The sequence below is a fragment of the Parus major genome, chromosome 9 (assembly GCF_001522545.3).
Source record: "Parus major isolate Abel chromosome 9, Parus_major1.1, whole genome shotgun sequence".
Lineage (NCBI taxonomy): Eukaryota > Metazoa > Chordata > Aves > Passeriformes > Paridae > Parus > Parus major.
Genome location: NC_031778.1, coordinates 2,457,665 through 2,471,999, shown reverse-complemented (window position 1 = coordinate 2,471,999; position 14,335 = coordinate 2,457,665). Strand labels below are relative to the sequence as shown.

Sequence of the window (14,335 nt, the reverse complement as noted above, 5' to 3'; positions counted from 1 at the left end):
ATTAGCAAAAGAGACAATAGCTGGAAAGATGACAAGGTTATTTAGGGGCCAAAACTTACTCCTCAATTCAGACCAACGTAAAAGTTTTCATTAATTTATCATTAATTCTTCTTCCCTCCTAAGAGGACCTGTATGGAAAGATCCTGGAGAGTTCTGTAAGTTAAGTACCAGCCCAGGTGCCTGAAGAGATTTGATACACTCTAGTAACATCCAGACTCCAGTGTGACAGGTGTGTGCACTAACAGCCAGTAGTCACCAGACTGTGGGACCAGGAGGAGGAGGAGGCAACAGCCTCCTCTCTCATTCAGCATTCCTCCCACTGGCAGTCAATGCAGACTTGTGACTTCTTTTTTTTCATATGAGTGAGGAATTATTTCTCCTTCCTACCTTACCAGCTACAGCTTAACCAACAGCCTGATGGATGCTTTGGCAGAGGAAAACATCTTGCTGTCATCTTGTAGAAGAAATGGTATCTGTTTATTGCTTAATTGGTAGTGCTGATTCATCCCAAAGTTAGAAATCTTGCACCACAACTCTTCCAGAATGCAATAAGCAAAGCCCTGCCTGCCAGGTTATTCACAGTTAAATGGAAAATCATTAAAGCCTCTACAGAGCAGAGCACCAGCCAGGAATGCCCCCAAGCCCCATAGCAGAGGCTCAGACAGGGGCCAGCATGGCTGGGAGGGAGCAGGGACACGAACAGTGCCACCACCAGCAGGGATAGCAGTACCCTCTGGTCATATCAGTCAGATGAGAAGATGTGAGGAATAAAGAAACCAGGATGGAGCAGGTCTACCAGACACAAGGAGCAGGATGTGAAACCCAGACATTGCAGACAAGAAGGAAGTGGAATGAGACACTGAAGAGCTTCAGACCAGGACTGGTCTATGAAGACCACTAAGGCAAGGACTGGAAGGCAGGCTGGGAACTGGCCTGAAGAGATGTAATGACTGGAGCAAATGCCTGCTCTCAGGCCACTGGTAGATCCCATGGTTCCCCTGGTGTCAACCAGCCAACAAATCCCCTCTGTACAGCCCATCCTCCCCACTCAGGCTCCATAGGGAGGATAGTGTTTCATCAGCACTGCCTGGTGATGATTCAAGCAGGATGAGCCTGTGTGGTAGACAGCCCAGCCCTCTCCTCTATCCCTAAAAAGACCTCTATCACAAAAAAGACCTAATCCTGCCCCTCATTTTGTCACAGCATACTCCTTTCACACAGCAGAAGCACTCACTGAATGACAGTGATGAAATAACTTTCTGCCTGGGCGGGTTTTTTCTCAGTAGATTTTTTTTTTTCTTAGGGTGTAGTAAATAAGGCACAAAAGACAGATAAAGTCTCTGGAAAGGCAAGCCAAAGTTGACAAAAAAGTGATTTCTGCCTTGCTTCTTCTACAGCTGCTATGAAATCAAACAAACCTTAGAATAAACTTCTCACATCCCTTGTTGCCAGACCCTTGCAGAAGGACAGTCTCATGACCATGTCTGCAGACAAGCTGAGCTCTCAGCCACAGAATTCCATTTCATGGACATCAGAAATTAGGAGGAGAGAATTCCTGGCAGCTTCCCAGAAGAGCACCCAGAATTGGCCGAGTACCCTGTGCGTGCCTCAGCTCCCCACTTACAGAGCTGCTTTCCCACAAACACACCATGAACTGCAGCTGCTCACACATTTATGAGCAGCACTGCAGAGGGGCCTATTGGACAACTTGTCCTTGGGGCAAGGTTTAAGTACACAAGTAAAGCACAACCTTAGAGCTGTAAAAAGGAAAATGAAAACCCCACCAAAGAACCACAAATACAGATCAATTATGCACAAAGAGCAAGGCAGCATCAAGCCAAGCAGCAGCTATGGAACCACACAATCAGAACCTGCAGCACACACAGAGGCCAAATTTGGTCTGTGTAAATTAAAAGCTGTCCTGCCTTCTGAGAACCTGGCTTTGCAACCCCTTCTGTATTTCCAGAGAAATTACAGAAGTCCTTCCACTTTCATTAAAGATCTATTTCCTTTTAATAAAGCAAACTCTAGGACAAGTCAAGGGCTATTGCAGACCACTGGCAATTAATTCTGTAAGTTGGCAGCTTGTGCTTGAACAGAAGAATGATCATCATCTCAGAGGAACTGGCTCTGTGCAAATACTGTAACTTCAGCAGCACAATAGAAGAGCAAGAAACCCCAAACCATCCCTTCTGCAGAAGAGAGGCTCAAGGAATCAAGAACACAGAAAGCAGCAAAAGCACTCAGGCAGTGAGTGCTCAAGCAAAAACTCAAGCAAAAGCTTTAGTCAGGGATCAGAGACTGATGCGATCACTGCTGCCAGACCTCAACCTCTGCTACCCAGAACAGGGGTAGGAATTGAAAATCCAGTACTGATTGCTAGGCTGGCTCAATTATTGGGATACCCTAGAGAGGAAATCCCCTGCTATTGGACTTTTTTCCCAGGAACACAGAAACTCACTTGTTGCAAGGCAAGCTGAAGCAGGACTGTATCTCCCACGGTCCCCAGGATACAATGCAGCAACAGGGACAAAGCCAACCCCAGAGCCACAGCTCAAGCAGGACCTACAGGTGGCCATGGAAAAGGATGACCTGTGCAAGTTATGGCTGATCCAACCTCTCACCCAGTCACAGCCTCATCCCAGCAGTGCCCCAGCACGAGCCTTTTCCCACACCTCCCAACTTTCACACTGCCTTTCCCAGCTACTGCAAAGACCAATATTTCCATTTCAAACCCATCTTGCTCAGGATGAATCGAACTTCCTTGATCCTCCTCCCCGAACCAGAGAAAGAATCTCTTTCTCCAGTGAGCAACACCAAATTAGCTTCTCCACAGGCCTTTTTTAAGGGGGTAGTTTTTGCAGCTCATCTGTTCTAAACCATTACACCTACTTTTTGACACAAACACACAGCTAATAGTCTCCTGGTAACTGGCTATAAAAAAAAAATAAAATCATTAGAACTACTGATAACACCAACAGCTAAATTCAGTCTTGTGAAAAATAGTAAGTGCAACTACAGAGAAAAAAAGACAGAATGCATTTGGACATTTGGAGTGTGGGTAGGGGTTTTCGCAGTGGTATTTTTGGTTTTGGATTTTTTTCCCCAAGAGTTTGTTTTCATGAAACCTAAGAGAAAGGAAGCCAAGGATGTAGGAGGGCTAAAAGATGCTCAGGGACCAGAGAAACCAAAAGCTGTCTAAGAGATGGCTGCTTAGGGATCTGGCAGGGGCTTAAAGGGGCTAGAAGGAGCAATATGATGCTCCTTCATTCTAAGATGAAAAGGTTTCTTGGATCATATGGCTAGCCAGGAATTTGGTCAAAGGAAATGCTCTAAAACAACTTCAAGACTGCAGGACACAGCATTAAAACACACCTGAGAGGCAGTCTCAGATGGGGAGAAGCAGGATATGACCACCTTCTCACCCAGGCTGAGTTTTCCATTTCAGAAAAGCAGCTGGTGATGGAAAAAGCAAGCCACAAACACAAACTGTGGTTACTGAAACCCTGGCAGGTGGGCTTAGGGCACCCCTGGTGGCTCAGGCTCTCCAAAAGTCATCTCCAGCATCCTGCAGTCTCCAGCACCAGCTGGCCAGCAACAGCACAAGCACTCAGGAATGTGGGGGGCTGGCAACACGCTCCCAGCTGCTCTCCCCACTTACTGGGAGCCCTGCCTAGCATTTAACTACACCCCACGTTTGTTTTCCTCCAGATTAGGGAGTTAGAGCAACCAGGGGAAATCCACGTGGGTAGAAGGTGAGAAGGAAGATGAGAGATCTTCGGACAGCAGCAACTGGCTGTAGGAGCTCAGCCCCCGATGAGCTCCCAGCCGAGGTGTGTCGCTCTATTGGGAACAGCGAGAAGAACGACACAGACTCTCTTGTGAGTTGAACAGGAGAGTTCTTCCTCTCTCTTCTTCCTTAAGGTTTATTACCTCAGATCTTCTTTTATAGACTGATATGTGAAAGTACAGGAAAGTAAACCTCTTACTGGTTAGTAAACTAACACATCACCATCATTGGTCAGTGGGGTACACCACCCCTCCACCTTCTCTTGCAAGAAAAGAAGAAACTGACAAACAGCACCTGTAAGGCTGTTTTCTATCTTTGAGGATTGTTTTAACTCCTCCTTATGATTTCCCAGGCCACTTTCTCAGGCAAGACTGAGGCCTGCTTTTCCCCAGGCACTGTGCTCTCTGTTAGCATCCACAGAGGTGCTGAGCCGGGCTGTGACACACGGGCGATCTGAGGCTGGGCTGTGCAGGGCTGAGCCGGGACAAGCGGCTGTGACAAAGCGGGGACAGAGCCGCTCCTTTCCTGTCCCGGAGGCAGTCACCCCACCGAGGCTGGCTGTTTCCGTGCTCGGCTTCCCCTCCGTGTGGCAGGACATGCGGGAATTCCTCACAGAGCCGAGGAGCTGGCAGCAGCAGGACAGTGCTTAGGTGCACAATTAAGCATCTGAAACATCACCTGCAGGGTTTGACTTGCCGTCCTCACCCAGCTCAGTAAAAGCTCAGCTCAGAGGTCGCAAAGGTGCAGTGGGGAAGAAAAAGGCATTTCTGCAATATCTCGAATAAGTGAGCCTCCCACAGGGTTTGCTATCTACGTGAAGACAGACGGGGAAAATTCAAGCTACATTAATGCCAGAAAATAATTTTAAAAGTATGAGTTAATATGCATTGCTGACCTTGGTACACTCCCACATCTTCAGCTGTGATAAATTGCCTTCATTTCCAGCATGAACTAAACTAATTTTAATTAAGAGAGTCCAGGCTGAAATTTAACACCATTTCTGACATCAAATTTTCTAACCATTCCTTAATTAACCTTTCTGTATTTTTCTCCTTAGATTGCAAGCATATGATCATCTAATTAAACAATTCATCCATGAATATCTAATAGTTACCCAACTGCACTCACCTAATAACCAGGCAAACTTCTTAACCTTAAAACATGCAGTTAATCTGAAAGAGATGGGTGCTTTGCAAAGTGATTTACAAAGTGGCAAGAAGTCTCCAAAATTGAGAGTGGAAAGGGACAGGGGTGGTGTATCACACTTGAAAATTAACTTGACTGTTACCCCAGGTACAGACTTTAAGCAGTTCACCTCAATTTTTAAAAACTCGCTTCTAACCACCTTTGAAATTGCTGAGCCACATCCATAGAACCTAAAATAATTGCCACTCCACACCCACACTACGTTGTAAAAGAATAAAACAGAAGACACAAGTAACAACTGCTCCGAAAACCAGCAGCTAAATCTACGGAAAATGACATCACATCCACACAGTTCCCCCACCTTTCTGTTCTGTTCAGACACCTCTGGAAAAGCAGGCAGCCTGGCAGTGCTCCATGCACATGGAACCACTGCCCAGCTCCAAGGCTCCATCACCTTTTCATACACTTTATCCCCAGGAAGCTGCTCAGTCTGCAGGATTCAAGACAGCTATTCTTTAAACAAACATTAAATTAAATTTGAAAAGCCTAAAAATGCCAGTGATCCCTCACTTTGTCCTATTAAGCAGAAAGTCTGACCGACCCATCACACAAGGCATTCCAACCACTGCTCTTCCTTCCTCTCCAACTGGAGACTCCCGTATCTCTAAAAATACCCTTTCATGTCACAGGCACAAGCAATACTTATTTCTAGCAATTCCATTTTTGTCTTTGGGAATCCCCCGTCCCCAATACTAAAACATATCCTTGGGACTATTTAATTTCTTATTCCCAATTCTTTCACCCTGGATGCCATCCCTGTCCAGTTGAAACCCGCCCCTGCAGCATTTGTTGGAGGCGAGTCACAACACATCCCTTACTGGGGAGGAGGTTTCTCTCCACTATGGGTTCTGTTCAGAAAGCTACAAGGCAGCTCCCTAGGCAGCTACAGACTTCACAAAATAAATGTTATCAAGCTCTGGAAGGAATTTGTTAAGACACAACCAGTCACCCTTTGACAATCTTCCCAAGAAAGCAACACTCATGGACTATATAAGGATTTGTGAAAAATGGATTTCAAGACTGCAAGAACAGCTGTTAATAAGAAACAAGCTTTATATTCACAGACACTATCATCTGGATGAGAACAAAATCCATCCAGCACCTTGCAGACTCTCATAAAACATATAAAGTATTCATCAGACTTGCCTGTGAAATACCAGCCCAGAGGAGCCAGAACACAGCTTTTCCATCTTTGCTCCGTTTCTGCTAATGGACCTCACTTACAAAGCACCCAACTCCTTGACAATTATTTACACTGAAGTTCTGCTGGAAAAGAGCTGGAGTACAAATATAAATTTATCTAAAAATGTAAGCAACCCAAAAAATATAAAGTATCATAGAATCACCATAGAAGGTTTTGGGTTGGAAGAGACCATCAAAATCATCTTGTTCCAACCCCCTGCCATGGGCAAGGACACCTTCCACTAACCCAGGCTGCTCCAAGCCCCATCCAGCCTGGCCTGGGACATTTTCAGGGCTGGGGCATCCATGGCTTCTCTGGGCAACCTGTCCCAGGGCCTCTCCACCCTCACAGGGAAGGAATTTTCCCAATAGCCAATCTAAAGTTACTTTCTGTCAGTTTGAAGCCATTTCTCCTTGTCCTGTCACTGCAGGCTCTTGTAAAAAGTCCCTCTCCACCTTTCCTGCGGGCTCCCTCCAAGCACTGGAAGGCCACAATGAGGTCACCCTGAAGCTGCCTCCAGGCTGAACAATCCCACTTTTCTGAGCCTTTCCACAGGAGAGGTGCTCCATCCCTCTAATAATCCCAGCAGCCTATTCTGGAATTGCTCCAAGAGGCCAATGTCCTTCCTGTGCTGGGAACCCCAGACCAGGTGGGTGCAGCCTTCCAAGTGGGGTCTCATGAGACCAACAGGGAGATTTTACTCCAACAATTACAATCTTTTACATCTAAATTCCTAATTTCTTTAAGACCCCTTGCAAGCAAAAAGAATGGCAAGACCACAGTCAGGTCACAGGGATAACCAGGAATTAACAGAGTGATCATCCATCCCTGGACCAAAGTAAAATCTTGAATTTAGGAACAACTAAACTGTGAGAGAAGGAGATTAAAACAAAAACCAACCAAATAAATAAACATTAACGCAACTTAGTTAACAAAGGATCACACTCAAATTTTCAGTCTTGCTAGGCAGTGCAGCTCACAGCATAAAGATGTCATCTCTGGTAAGTTTTATATTAATTTAAGATATAAACTAATTGCTTTTGGGATGCTCTGTGCCTTTGGAAGAGAGCAGCTCAGGCAACAGAGCTCTGCTGCAGCCTTTCCTAAGGATTCTGCCTTACAAATAAATTCAGAACAAAAAGTCATTACTCTGATGTTATACCTTAAACATTATTTCACGGTAAAAGCAGGTCCTTGAGATTAGCAGGGGGAAACCAGGACCACAGACATCCTTTAGCCTGCAGGAGATCCATTTTAGAAAGCTGTCATTGTTGCACAACTGCCCTAGCATTTTCTGCTGTCATTCCAGTGCCAATGAGGGTCATCACACTCTCCCACACACTTGGAACTCTGCTGGCACTCACAGGGTATTTGCAGAAAATCCAGTGAACACAGGTTTATTGGAACCCCTCTGATTTCCAACCAGCAAATGCTGTACCACAAAGACACAAAGGGCAAACTGCAATGCCTGTTAAAAAATTCACCCTTGCTGTCAAGAACTTTTATTTTTCTGCAAAATTTTACAGCTTAAAATCCAAAGGGCTGCAACCACTGTAAGCAGAATGGATGCAATATTTAAGAAGGGAGCATTAGCTTGTTTACAGTTTCCACCAGCCTTAGGAGTCCCAGGCACAAGCTGGGCTCTGTGACAAACATGCCAGCCAGTGCCCAGGGATCAGTGTGGGATGTACAGCCAGACAGATTGGCATCCTGTGCTGGGTGCATTCGGGTTCTCCACTTCCTCGGCAGCACCGAGGTACCAGGAGCAGCTTTGCTCAGCTCATTTTCAGTAGCTGCCAGTTCCCAGAGCTAACACGCATCAGGAGTGCAGAGAAATGTTAGCAAAGTCTGGCACAGAGCTCCCTTCTGCCTGTAAAGACACACCATTCCCAGGCAAAGGAGTCTGGGGCACAGGAGACAAGGTAAACAGTAGAGGCATTGCCGCACTTCAGCATCCTGTTAGAAGGTGAGATATTATAAGCACTGTTTCCAATCTTGCAAACAGACCTTTTATTTTAGCTATTTATAGAGAAAGAAACTGTGAGATGCTGTGCTGCAGCTTTCTACACCAACCTCTGTTTGAGAACAGAGCTTGTGGGAACTTGTGAGCAACAGACCACAAGCAAACATTCAAGACCATCTGAGGACTTGGTGGCAGAGCTTTTATTTCAGAGACACCCCAAGCCAAGCACCCCAGGCAGCTTCCAAATGCTGCAGTGACCAGCAAACCCAAACTAGGCAAAGGCACAGCTTGGAACCTGCTGAGACAAAAAACTGCAGGGCAGACCTCCTCTGGTTTCACAGAAGAGCTCCTTGACACACACACACAACCAAGTGATGTTCCATACCCGAGATCTGCATGTGAACAGACTGCTGTACACATGTTCCACCTGGAAGGGTCTTTACCATGGTCTGTGTTACTGGAACGTGCTGGGAAGCACGTGCACACCAGTACACTCATTTTCCATGGCTTCCCAGCAGCCTTCAAACCAAAGCATCTATCCTGTGCAGCTGGAATCACAGTGACAGGTAGAGAGATTGGTTTAAGGCAGCACTTAAGCCTGACGAGTCACTGCTTTGCAGACACCACTTTTTACCATCGTTCACCTTGTGGCTCTGGGAATCAGGAAAACTCATCTGCAAGTGGAACAAGCAGATGTGCATTCACATTCAGTGCCATCGGTGACCCACAGGGAGGGATTTTACAGAAGCTTTGGGTTCACAGCTCACCAAAGGCTGAGGAGACATTCAAAAAGGCAGTAAACCTCAATTTTTACCTACAATCAAGTGGCTCAAACATGTAAGTTTTTCCAAGGTTTTTAATCACACAAGTGATTAGAGGATCTGATAACAGCAATCCCTGCTGGCTCGACATCTAAGAGCACTTTATACAGAAAGCATCTCATTTCATCTTCTAGCTTTTTCATCATCACAATTATAATTAAAAGAACATTCAAAGGAACCACTTGTATTTCACACTTCATTGACAAGTTCTCCAGTCAAGCAGCACAGACTTGAAGCACATCTGAAGCCACCAGGAATGTTCTTCAAACACAAACATGTCCATCCGCCGGGCCTCCTTACCCTCGGAAGCAAAGCCTGTCCTTGGTGAAGCAGTTACAGTGAAAGCTGTAATATGTAGGTCAGTGTTCTCAGAAGGGCTATGGCTGAGACAAAGTATCAGATTGATTCATAATGCTCTCCGATTGCTAATCCTGTGCAGAATTGTGATTTACATCACTCTTCCAAAATATGAGGGCCATGAAAAAGGTCTGAATACTTTGAAAAAGTATCATCAAAACAATTCTGTCAGACCTTTTACAGAATGTTGAGTACAGAACAGAAGGACATTTTCACAGGCAGCTGTGCATGCCACTGAACCTCTCCTGAGGAAAGAGATGAGGACCACGACTGCAGCATAATTTCTGCCCTTCCAAAACCTGCCAATGCAGCAGAGTAAGGGTGGGAGGAGAAGCACTGTCAGCCAAAGAACTTGAATTCAATCATCTCCTCCACATCAGTCAGCCTGAGAGCGAAGGGCAACACAACCTGATCCATTACGGTTCCTGGCTGGTTCCTCCAGCCCGGAGCAGGACAGGAGCTGGGTCAGACTGTGCTGCCCAGGTGCTGTGGTTGAGGTGCCTGTGTGGGTGTTTGGGACACGCTCCTCAGCACCTGCCTGACCTCCAACAGAGCCACAGAGACATAAAGCTCTGAGTGCACAGTGATCTGCTCCTGCAGCAGCTTCTCTTGCACCACTGTCTCAAGGACAGGTAAGATATAGAACATTACTGGCAGCATCTGCTCTGCCCTTCGTTAGATCACCTCTGATCACCTCATACTGGCACCTCTGTTTCCTCTCGTGTATTCCCAGCTCCCGCAGGAGATGACTCTGCCAGCAGTCACTGCTAAACAAGGTTTAAGTATTCACCTATTTTGTCCCTAAAACACTAGGTCTCCATGAACAATGATACACCCGCATTTCCACTCTTTGGTTTTAACCAAGTTATGGAGCACACAAACAGCACCCACCAGAGCAGGCAGCCTGCTCAAAGCCACATCAACAAATATTTTTGTGTCCAGGAATTAAGTAGATATGATTAGATATTCCTGTCTTCTGAAACCTAACCTCAGATTTGCTGCCAGCAAGAGACACATACACGCCCAACTGAGTGCTGCAGCTCCAGTGATAATGTGGCAGCTCACTATTGTATCCATCTCCAATTTCAGGCCACGCATCACTTTTACCAGAGGCACACATTTTGGCAGAGGACCCCACAATGGTCCCCCTAAACCCACAAAACACTGCTCCTTCCACCATATTTAGCTTACCTAAGAGAAACAACAATTAAGCGAGAGAAGAAAAGCAGTGGATAGATTTATCTGGAGCCAAGCTGCAGCCTTGCTTGGCCGTCCTATCCCCAACACCAACACAGCACACACCTTGGCACTACAGAGCTGCTCATCCCTGCAGCACCATCATCAAACAATTTATTTGCTGAACCAGAAGAAAACAGGCAATTTGCCTCAACTCAGCAGCTGCATCACCTCCAGAGCAGTGGTTTATGCCCAGGTGAAGATATCAGCTGCCCAGAGCAGAGCAAACCTGGCGATGGGCTGCCTGCCCTCTGAGATCTCCACATCGGCTCACCCCAACCCCCCAGGCCCCCACCCTCCCACATCAAGAGCTGCAGCTAACAGGAAAAGTCTGCCTCATTAGACACTCTTGGCCTCTGTCCCAGGGGCCTTTCGGGGAAGATTTTTCCTGCTAATATTCTTCCTCCTGGGGAGGATTTAGCATCACTCACATCTAAACAAGCTCCTCAGGCATTTAGAACTCCACCTAAACCTTCCGGGACACAGTAACCACAGTGCTGCTATGAAACACAATGGATGAGTGTTTGCATTTTGTCCTGGACACCAGGAGATGAGGAGAACTTTCCACATACACAACCAAGGTCAGTACAATACCCAAGTTTTTGCAGCAAAAGCTGAGGACAGAAAGCTGACCCCTTCCCCCTCAGTAACACACCTTAGGTATACTTACCCTTTTCTGCTGGGGTCTCCTTCCACTCTTCCCCTCTGAGAGCAGGGGGATGATGCAGCCTTGCATCACAGCACTCACATCTATTTAAAGTTATCCCAGCTCAGAAAAAGTAATTCAGGTTAGCTACCAGTCTTTAGGCAAGTGCAGTCCTGTGCGGGTGCCACTAAAGGAGGAGTCACACAAATTAGACTCATTCCTCGCACATTAATAGGCAGCTCTGGTTTCTCACTCCATCACAGCCAAGAAAATCTCCTGCTACATCCAGCTGCTCTGCCATGGCACCTTTCCCCTTGCATATGTATCTGTTTTGACACTGCCAGGGATTAGATCCAGTTGCAGCAAGCAGATAAGGGAACAGGATAAAGCAGCAGCAGTTCCCACTGCTTCACCCCCTGGTTCCCGTCCACTGCCCTGATTTACCAGGGGCTCATAAATGCAGGAACAGAGATTTACCCTGAAAGACGAGTACACAGTAGCACAAAAAACACGCTACACATTATTTATTCTCTCTGCAGCCCGACCTGCTGTGCGCTAGTAGAGACGAATGCAGCTACTTCTAAAATTACTTACGGAGTAAATCCCCTGCTACGACTCGCTGCGGGCTGACCCAGGCCAGCAGAGATCTGTCAAATTCAGGCGAGGGTGAACACAAACCGGACGCAGGCAGGGGTCGGGCTCTGCCTCATCCCCCTCTGCCATCCTCTCTCCCTCCACCGGGCGGGCTCCGCAGCCACCGAGGATTTTTGTGCCGCCAAAGCCCCGGCGAGCGGGGAGAGCAGCAGGAGCAGGAGGGACCGGCAGCCCGGGCAGCCGCCATACACATCTGCCGCTCTTAGAAGTTTATATTGACGTGATTATAAACATAAATAAGAAGAACGAACAGAAGTTACGCCGCAGCGGAGCTGGCGCTCGCCCGCCCCACGCTGCCCACCGGAGCCCACTCACAGCCGGGGGCCGCCTCACGCCAGAGCCGAGACCCCGAGAGCGGCGGGACCGGGCCGGGCACGGCCCTTCCCGTCCTCCCGCGGCACCTGCGACCCCTGCGACCCCCGCGGCCCCTCACCCCCAGCGCAGCCCCTCAGTCCCCACCGGCTCTCGGTCACTCACCGCCGGCCCCTCACTCACAGCCGCCGCCCGCCTTTGTTGCCGCCGCGGCCGAGGCATTTAAGGCGCTGAGGCGGGGGGAGGCGGGGGCCGCCGCGCGGGGGAGGCGCCGCCAGCCCGGCTGCCTCGGCACGGGGCATCCTCCTCGCCCTCCTCATCCTCCGCCCCTCACGGCACAGCTGCGGGGAGGAGGAGCGGCTGCCCGGGAGCGACAGCCCCCGAGCCGCCCCCCAGCCCAGCCCGGGTGCGCCCGGGGAGCGGCGCCGGGCAGCGGGGCGCAGCCCCAGCCGAGGGGGCTCGCTCGGTGCCGCACACGGCCGGGACACACACCCCACACCCGCAGCGCCTCGCTGGCGGCCCCAGCGCCGGCCCTGCCCGCCTGCTCCGTGGGGAAAAGCACAAAACACGATCGTAGCCCGTTACGGACACGGGCAGAGCCCCGCGCTGGCAGAGCTGCCATCTAACCCCATCACTATGGGCTCATTTTGAATATACGCCGCAGATCCATCAATAGTTCATTAGCGAGCCGCAGGCAGCTTCCCCCAGCACCTATTTCAGTGGTGCCCAGGGAGAGCCCTCCGGGCCATGGCTCCTCCAGCTCCTTCATCCCCAGGGATGCCACAGCTGGAAAATGGGGTACATGGCTACTGCCTGCCTGCGACTGGCTACAGCCTTAAGCTACTTTTGGCCTCCTCTCTGTCAAACAAAAGCACAAGCAGGGATCAGTGCGTGCCGTACGTTTTGCCAAGCTATGTACTAATCAGGGTCCAGGCAAGGCAACCTGATTGTTGTGATCATAAAAGCTCAAACTCTGAGCCCTGGCCAAGCAAGCCAGAAAAAGAGCCCTGCTTAAATCAGTGCCAGTCCCCACTGGGGCTGCAGGACACGGTACCACTGTGCCTGTCTCGGCTGCGGTGCTTCCAGTGCTTAACTGGAAAGAGCAAGCAAGCTGTTTCTGGGGTTCATCCATGTTTTTCCAACTTGAAAGGAGTCAGCATATGATGTGGGGTTATATCCTGCGAGTTTGTATCCAAAATCAGCATCTCACTGTGCATTACTCCCAGCTTGGCTGCAGATGATGTTCCCTTGCACAATGTGCCTCTCTGCTCTGGCTAGACGGAGCAAGGTCTTCACAAGGGCTTTCCAACACCAGAGAACATGAAACACCTGCAAGGATACATAAAGTATTACAAAATAAACCCTCAGAAAATAAATAGCCACCAGATTCACATTGCAACCGTGTGCACTCCCCAGGCTCTCCCGTTATGGCTGGTAGCAGTCTGAGCCAGGGGCTGGAGGAAGAGCTGATGGGGAGAGGCTTTGGTGTCTCCTGGTGCCTCTCCCTGGATGCAGAGGGGCTGGATGGGATGTTCCCTGCAAGCAGTCTGATGCACTGCCCTGGAGAATCAGGAAGGCAGAGCCTGCTTGCCTGGAGAAGGTGCAGGACTCAGGTCTTGGGTGGGTTTACACAGCCCGTGCCCTTCAGAACCGTTGGCTGAGAGTGCTGCTCTTGGAGCATGAGCGCTGAAGCTGTGGGTTCACAGCACACAGACTCTTTCCTGGACAGACAGAGTGGTTTAGGACATTTAAAAGGTGGTTAAGCCTTGCATATGTGCTGAACCTGAAGGCAGATGAGTTCCTGCGGCTCTCTTGAGTAGGGACATAAATGAGATGGGCAGCTGGCCAGCCCACACTTTACCACTAATTGGGGTATGTTTATGTGGATGTTTGCTCAGAGAGGTCTTAGCCTGGGCTGAGATCCTTCACTCAGCATCTTCTCATTTTTTTTGTACTTAGATCGTGTGGAGGTAGGTACCACCTGTGAGTGCAAGGAGCTGCACAAAAGCCCCCTGCCCTCCCCTTCAGGGCTCCAGGTCAGGAACATGGGGCTTGCTTTCTGCCTCATCCCTCTACTCACTCCCCTCTTGCACAAGTCCCCTTCTCACTGCTGCTTGGCTCCAGCTCAGATTCCTCTTGTGCTGTGCTGTGTTCAGAAAAAAGCATA

The 14,335-nt window shown here is 48.8% G+C and overlaps 1 protein-coding gene across 6 annotated transcripts in view; it reads right to left on the bottom strand.

The window, feature by feature from the left end:
* The window catches only part of ST6GAL1 (ST6 beta-galactoside alpha-2,6-sialyltransferase 1), a 43,527-nt gene extending 31,078 nt beyond the window's left edge, over positions 1–12,449 (bottom strand). For all 6 annotated transcript variants that reach the window (XM_015637969.3, XM_015637963.3, XM_015637962.3 and 3 more), the window contains exon 1: positions 12,334–12,449. The gene's annotated coding sequence lies outside the window, so the exon portion shown is untranslated. The remainder of the gene's footprint in view (positions 1–12,333) is intronic.
* Positions 12,450–14,335: the final 1,886 nt, after the last annotated feature.